Here is a 7,772-nt window from a genome sequence, read left to right as displayed (position 1 = left end):
GGTGTGATTGCTGAGTCCCTGAGAGGCAGGGGCGGGGATTCTCTGCCCTGTTCCTTACACAGTTACTGAACCGTGGCTTCCAGAACAGTGAGACAAATACCACCTATGGGTTTCTGACGGGACTGAACAAAGGACTGTGTGGCCGAGACTCCCGAGATGATGCTGTGCTGTCTGAATGCGAGGTGAACGAGGAGGCAGATGAGAATTGGGTCAAGCACTCGGGGATGTTTCCAGCTGCTCAGGCATCTAGAGGGTTTCCGCTGGAGGCGAATTGGGTCACGGAGAGAACCCTTTTGTGTAACCCTCAGGGTCACGGGGCAAGATCCAGTGCCTCAAATCAAAGACTGAAGGGCTCAGAGACCCCATCCTGTCCCAGGCTCTCTCACTCCTCACATCTCCCGGGTCCTCTGCCTTCTCCCACCCACTGTTCCCCGGGTGCTCGTGGGCTCTCATTAAACCATTTATTCGCTTGGTTTTCCAAAGAAATAAAAGATCACAGCATTCTTAAATGTAATACACTTTTTGCCAGCTCCGGTTGGTGGAGCCCAACAGGACAAAGGTACTGCTTCCAGGCCAGGTGGGACCAAACCAGTGACCACAGCGTCCCCGAACGTGCTGGACTCACTGGTGAATCTACCCTTTCACACACACAGTCCATTTGCCCAGTGTGCTCCCCCCTCAACCCTTCCTCTTTGCCTCAAAGACTCTTGGTCAAGCGTTCAAAAGCTTCCAGTGACTTCTATTTGCTGACACCAGCAATCCTACCCGACCCCTGCCTTCCAGCAGCGTGTTGGCCACAATACCACATGCTGGACTGTAATTGTCCATACACCTGTGTGTGTGCGGGACTGTGAGCAATTTGTGGGGAGTTAAACCTGCTTCTCAGCTGAGGGTGGCTGTGGGGGGGGTGTCAGGCCTGGGATGGAAACCGTGTCTTTCTTTGCTTCCCCGGCATGCAAACCTGAGGCTCTTAGCCAGGCGTGTTCAAGGGCACCAAGGACATTGTGAGGGCCACTGAAGGTCGGGGCTGGCCTTTCTGCCCACGTGAGGCTCCCAGCTCAGTTCAGTAGGCCAGGGAGGCCTGGAGCACTCAGGGCAGCTCCGGGAGGAGCGTAGCAGCCAGCCCAGCATAGGGGAGGAACTGGAGTCCACGAAAGAGGACAGGAATGAATGTTTCCCTTAAAAGCTGACACTTCCTAGAGAGGGAGCCGTCTTTGGGAACCGCTCTGCTGAGGCTCTTGAGTGGAAGATGAGGCAGAGTCTCAAGCAGGGGACTTGTGTGGAGAGGGGGGAAGAAAAGGTGAGGAGGGGCAGGAGGGAAGGACAGCTAATGGGGCGACTGCGGGAAGCAGGGGGACTGTAATCAGCTCCTGGTGGGGGGCAGGGAAAAGACCATTTAAAAACAAAGATGCTTAAGTTTATAATTGCACTGCTGGAATGTAAACGTCTTCTCTGGTTTCCCACTACCCCATCGTTGTGTGGGAATGCACCTGTGACGGGGAGCCCAAGGCATGGGTGCATTTGAAAATGCTCCCCCGGTTCCTCAAATGTGCACAAGGGTGGAGGACCACTGCCCTGGGGGGTGACTCAAGAAGGAAGGGAGGGAGTTTCAGGAGACCCCTAATGCAGAGTGGAAAGCAGGGAAGGGGGTCAGGGAGGCAGAGAGCAGTCAGCCAGGACATCCCTGCAGGGAGAGAGCTTCTGGGGACCTGCAGAGCCCAGGAGATGGGGCACTTGCAAATACTATTCCTGATCGACCTCGTGTCTCCCGCATAAGGCCTGTGTCCGCAAGCCGCTCACGGAGCTTCCCAGGAGGTGACTCATTGGAGCTGTGCAGCATTCTGTAAAGTGGCAAGAACCTGCCCCTCTGCAGGTAAGGACAGAGGAACTCTGAGAGCTGCCACCCCAGTGGTAGCCCCATGGGGATTCGAACCTGGGTCTCAGGTGTACGCATTGGGGTGGGGGTAAGGGAATGGGAATGGTGCTTCCCTGCCCTCAGTCCCAGCCTGCCCTGTAGAGCAGACCCATGGGAGCTGGGGCAGGTCCTGCTTTGCTGCCGTTGCGCAAAGCTCTGGTCTTGAGATTAGGTTTTCTGTGGCCTTAAAATTGCTATGTTCAGTCTGTATGTTAGTTCATGGAAATGAGAAAAAATCTTGGTGGCATAAGGCTATAAATCTCGTGTTGCTCACTCCTAATTGTGCAGGGAGGCATCGACTTTCCAATAAGAATAATTCACAGATAGTCACCAAACCTAGGAATTTCCAAGGACTCTAGGGTCAGACCTCTCCAGACCTTGGAGTTCACAAACACTAAGTAAAACAGGCCACAGGGGAGCAAGGGAGAAGAAGTGAATGGTTTGAATCCAATTCTAGTCCCCAACTCCAAGATTTGGATTCCAGGCTGCATTCAGAAATCTAGGTTTTAAACTCCCTGGTTGTAATTCTGATGGCTCCAAGACCTGGGAACCGTTGGCAGGAATGGGCCATGAACTGGTGAATTGGGCCCTGCCTCCCAGTTAGCTCTACTTCCTCATAAAAAAAGTGAGCCTCTGTCCTAGGCCACACAGAGAAGTGGAAAAAGCCGTCTCTGGGAGCCAAAGCTCTGACTTTGTGTGGACTTGGTGGACAGGCTGACAGTCGTCAACATCTGGACACTTTGGTTTTCTTTTCTTTTCTTTTTTAAGATTTTATTTATTTATTTCACAGAGATCACAAGTAGGCAGAAAGGCAGGCAGAGAGAGGAGGAAGCAGGCTCCCCGCTGAGCAGAGAGCGTGATGTGGGGCTCGATTCCAGGATGCTGAGATCATGACCTGAACCAAAGGCGGAGGCTTAACCCTCTGAGCCACCCAGGCAACCCCACTTTGGTTTTCTTACCGTGAAACACAAAAATTAGACAAAATAATCCCCAACACTTTCCTGTGATGAATTTATCTGAATCTCTGAGAGTCTAATTTCTTATTCAGTAAGGATAAGGATATTTTTAAGAGAATAGGGATCAATTCCCCAAAGGAGAGTTGCCATAATTTTAGTAACTCTTCTTTTTTTTTTTTTTTTTAAAGATTTATTTATTTATTTGACACAGAGAGACATAGCAAGAGAGGGAAATAAGCAGGAGGAGGGGGAGAGGGCAAAGCAGGCTTCCTAGAGCCCAAGGCAGGGCTTGATCCCAGGACCCTGGGATCATGACCTGAGCCAAAGGCAGACATTTAACGACTAAGCCACCCAAGGACCCCTTTAGTATCTCTTCTTAAATCTGCTAAGGAATTTGGCAAGACCTTCTCACCAGCTCTCCCATCTTCCTTCCTGCCCACGACAGGAACCCTTTATGCCAATGACCACTGGGCCTTCACTTCTTGCCTGACTCTCAGAAATCTCCCCTCTGACTTTTGTTCTTCCTTTTCTGGAAACCTCAGAGAGGTAGTTTTCAATCCTGGCTGTACACTAGGATCACCTGGGAAGCTTTTATGAATTATTGGTACTCAGGCCTTATCCCCAGACAACTGAATCAAAATTTGGGGGGGGGGGTGTCATTTGTAAAGCTCCCCAGATGATTGCGATACATGAGAAGGTTGGAGCTAGCTCCCCAGAGCTGGTGTGAAAGCAGGGGTGTTGGGTCTCAAGGCATTTCTTACTGGAGAAAGGGAGCGAAAGTGTAGGGTTGAATTTGCAGTATGGGCAAGTCTTCTCTGCCTAGACCTACATGCCAGCATTTTAAATATACCACATGGATCTCTACAGGAGCAAGTATCAAATACACTGTAGAAAGGAAATGAGAACATCAGGCCAGCTGACACTCCGTACACCTGCCAGTGGACCTGAGTCAAGTCTCCTGAGATTCAGTCTTTCATTTGCAAAGTGAGATCGGCATTGCCCTCTGACTTACAGTGTTGTTAGTTGAGTCAGAGGAGGTAAAGCATGTGAATTGGTTTTGTAAACTAGAAAGCATTATACAAATTGAATGGGTTTCAGCACCTTGCATGTAGGAGAAGTTCATATATTCAACAAAAATAAGTCAGCTCTTTCTCCATTAATGTATGGATTCCATGCATTATTAATACCAATCAAAATGCCAGCAAGCCTTTTTACAAAAATGAACAAGCCGATTCTAAAATTTGCATGGAAAGGCAAAGGGCCTTGAATAGTCAAAACAGTACTGAAAAAAAGTACAGACTTGGAGGACTCACACTGTCTGGTTACAAAGCAACAGAAATCAAGATAGTGTATCCGTGTAAAGATAGGCAAGTAATTCATTGAAATAGAGGCTTGAATCCCAAAATAGATCCCCACATATATGGCAATGTGATTTTTAAAAAAATTGACATGGCAGCTTAACAGAGAAAAGATAATCTTTCAACAAATGATGCTAGACCATTGAGATGACTATACTTGAGATATATGTAAGTATCTCTATCTCCTATGAATGCGTAAATAAGTTATGAAATTATGGTATCTCCAAACAATGGAATACTACTCAGAAAGAAAAAAGCATGAATTAGAGACCTGCATTGGCATGGATGTGTCACTAAAATATTATACTAAATGAAAGAAGCCAGACACCAAGGTTATTTAGTATTTGATTTCATTTATGTGAAATTCTACAAAAGGCAAAACTATACTGATAGCAAGCAGATCAGCGGTTGCCAAGAGTCAGGGTTTGGGAAGTGGGGATTGAATACAGAGGCCTGAGGGAACTTTTGGAGAGATGGAGATATTCGATATCGCAATTGCAATAATGGTACACAACTGTACATATTGGTCAAACCCACTGAACTGCTTAGTTAAAAACCATAAGCTTCATTGTATATAAATTATATTTCAAGCAAGCTGACAAAACATTATTGGAGCCTTTGGCCTGCCGGGCGCTACATTGGGAACTTTGTGATGAACCAGACACGGCATCTACCTACAAGTACTTGCAATTAAAAAAATAAGTGTGACATATCATTGAAAGTGCTGTGACAGAAACTCTACACAGAATAGACAGAGGTCAATTCTCACCAGAGGAGGGAGAGCAGGCTAGGGGGTATTGACCCAAGTCTGGAAAGATAGGTAGATATTTGCAAAGTGATAAAGGGGAAGAAAGCAGTTCTAAGCAGTAAGAGCCCAAGAACAAAACCTCACAAGCTGGAAATAGCTAGACACATTCCAGGAAATGCAAGCAGTTGGTCGAAACATAAGGTTCCAGGAAGAGCATGTCCGGAGATGAACATGTTGAAGGGTCTCATAACACGTACTTGGACACTCAAGTTTCGTCCCATAAACAAAGAGAAACTACTGAATAGTTTGGAGCTGTAATAAACAGGTTCAGTTTGGTGTTTTATAAATATTGCTCTGGAGGACAGATCAGAGGGTGGTGACAGCTAGATTGAAGGCTAAGAAGCCAACTAAAAGACTGTAGCCATCACTCAGATGTGATAAACCATGAGTTTTGTTCTGTGGAGTGACGTTGAGGCGAGACCCATGAGGGGTATTAAGAGAGCATAGTTGGAAGTGTTGGAGGGTGCTGCATGAGAGAAGGATGAAGAGTCAAGCAGGACTCCTTGGATCCTGGCTGGGGTGACGGGGTGGCTGGTGGTGATATTTTTCAAGATGGCAGATACAAGGAAGAGCAAGCGTGGGAGAGGAAAGATCTTAGCCATGAAGGAGACAAGAAGGACTGAAATAGGAAGAGAACACCCTTTACTCTGGGAATTCAGGAAGGACATAGAGGGCAAGTCCAAATAAAGATAATCTGGAAGGAAGTTGAGGGAGTTTGTAGCTGAAGATTCATTTCTCAATGGCTTTGAGGAAAGAAGTGAGACTTGGAATGCCATTGCAAAGTATCAGAAAGGGAGTGAATCCGTGAGCTAACAAGGGTACTGGAAGTTGCACCCTATGTCCACAGTGTCATCTGTCTATAATGGTTCTGCTTTTTCTGCATCAGCACTGAACTGTGTATGAGTGGCAATCAGGAAAACAGATTGTTGAACTGACCCAAGATATGGATGTGACAGGTAGAAAGGCAAGGTGGTGAGGACACTTAAGAGTCTTAACAAAATGGAGAAAGAGATGACCTTCAGGAATGAGGCTGGAAGGAGCAAAAGCGGAGGCGTGGGGATTAAAATTAATAGAAGAAAATCAGAGAAGTCAGAGGAAGAGAGGGAAGATCACTGGTGCCCAGTCCACGATGCCATGTGAGTCTTGCCATGAGGGTTAAAGTCCCCAGGATGATGTGGGTAGAAAGGACTGAGGCATCAATGTCCACAGTGAATGGTGAGTATGAGGACAGAAGCTCTCAACCGTAGGTATGGTGAACGTGGCCTGGACTTCAAGGTGTATACATGAGAGTAACAGAGTGATGGTCTAAAAGAAGCAGGAGAGACCAAGGGTGCTGCTGCAGCTGAGGGCTCTAAGATGTTTGAGGTACAAAGGAAAACAGGGTCTCCACTTCAGAGAGTGGTGGGGGCTATTCTTGGGGTTTGGCCATGTTTCCTGTAAGGCTGGGGGGTGGAAGAGTTGGAAATGACGATCCAGCTAATCTGGATGACAGCAAGACACCGGTTAGGAGGAAGTGAGTAGCCCCTGGAAGTGAGGGAAAAGGAAAACGAGAGGAAAGTCTGGACAAAAGAGGACACTTGGAGGCCCACTAGGCTGGTGACAGGATGGCAGGGATGAGAGGCAGGGGGCTGGGCTTGTTGGCCTCAAAGTTCCAGGCAACTAAATGCGGAGACCTTCAGGGGTCTTACATCCAGGCAGAATAGTGAAAACTAGCAGTGGGGAAGTTCACTAAAATGGAGATGGGAGTCTTCCCCGCAAGGGTACCCCTTACCCCTATCACTTGTAGTCAATTGTAGACCCGACAGGAGGAGCTGGACTTGACCCTACACAGACTTGAGCTTGCATGTGGATACCACTGTCCTACTCCAGCAGAAGGAAGAAAAGCTTTCCTCCTCTCCAGGCAACAGCTCAGCCAATGAAAAGCCACCACACTTGGAGCTCCCAGTTTACTCCAGTGGACGTTTAATCTGCAACAGCCTTTTTCAATTACCCCCTTTCTCCCTAAAAACAGGTGGCTCTCCTTTGGTTTCCAGAACTTGCCTACAGTTTTGCTACAGTTTGTCTGTCCCAGATTGCAACCCTCGTTCATCCCTAGATGAACCCATCTTTTACCGGCAAAATAACAGGCAGTTTCTATTTTTAGGGTCCACAAAGGCAATGGGGAGTTTTGCTGATGTCCTGGAGGAGGAGGAACAGGAGACTCTCCAGGGATCCTGCCGGGAAAAGATTCCTGCCGAGAAAAGATTCCTGCCGAGGAGGAACGCAGAGCTTCTCCGAGGTTTACTACTTGCTGGAAATAGTTACTTGTGGTTTAATTAAAGGACAGGGATTTTACCTGGAGACTCAGTAAAGGTGAAGGTTATGCCTTGTAGGTCCCTCAACAGATTTTGTTAAACTGAATTGAAATAAAAGTCCGGCTCACATGTTACTTGTGGAGTAATAGGGCCTTGGAGCTGGAGAGACATACATTGTTTATGCATCTTGTATATGACAGTCCCCACCATGGTATGCATTTTACCGACCTTCACACCTGCCTCATCCCCCGCCATGTTTGTCCCCCTCCACTGCCCCAGGGTTGTCTTTCAGCCATCTCAGACTGTTGCCTTTCAGCCGTCCCTCAGACTTGTCTAGCTCTTTCTGTCTCCCGGCGTATGCTCTTGTCTTTTCTTGGAAGGAAACTTCCCCATTTCTGTCTGGCTACTCCGACTCATTTTTTCAAGCCCTTTTGGCTCTCC

At 47.6% G+C, this 7,772-nt stretch overlaps 1 long non-coding RNA gene across 1 annotated transcript; it reads left to right on the top strand.

Moving 5' to 3' along the window:
• Positions 1-1,051: 1,051 nt before the first annotated feature.
• LOC131813737 (uncharacterized) lies at positions 1,052-7,503 on the top strand. The gene is made up of 3 exons (XR_009346926.1): positions 1,052-1,300; positions 1,778-1,873; positions 7,181-7,503. It is a non-coding gene; the product is annotated as an uncharacterized LOC131813737 (long non-coding RNA).
• The last annotated feature ends 269 nt before the right edge of the window (positions 7,504-7,772 follow it).

This window comes from Mustela lutreola, chromosome 13 (assembly GCF_030435805.1).
Source record: "Mustela lutreola isolate mMusLut2 chromosome 13, mMusLut2.pri, whole genome shotgun sequence".
Lineage (NCBI taxonomy): Eukaryota > Metazoa > Chordata > Mammalia > Carnivora > Mustelidae > Mustela > Mustela lutreola.
This window is presented reverse-complemented; position numbering and strand designations above follow the sequence as displayed.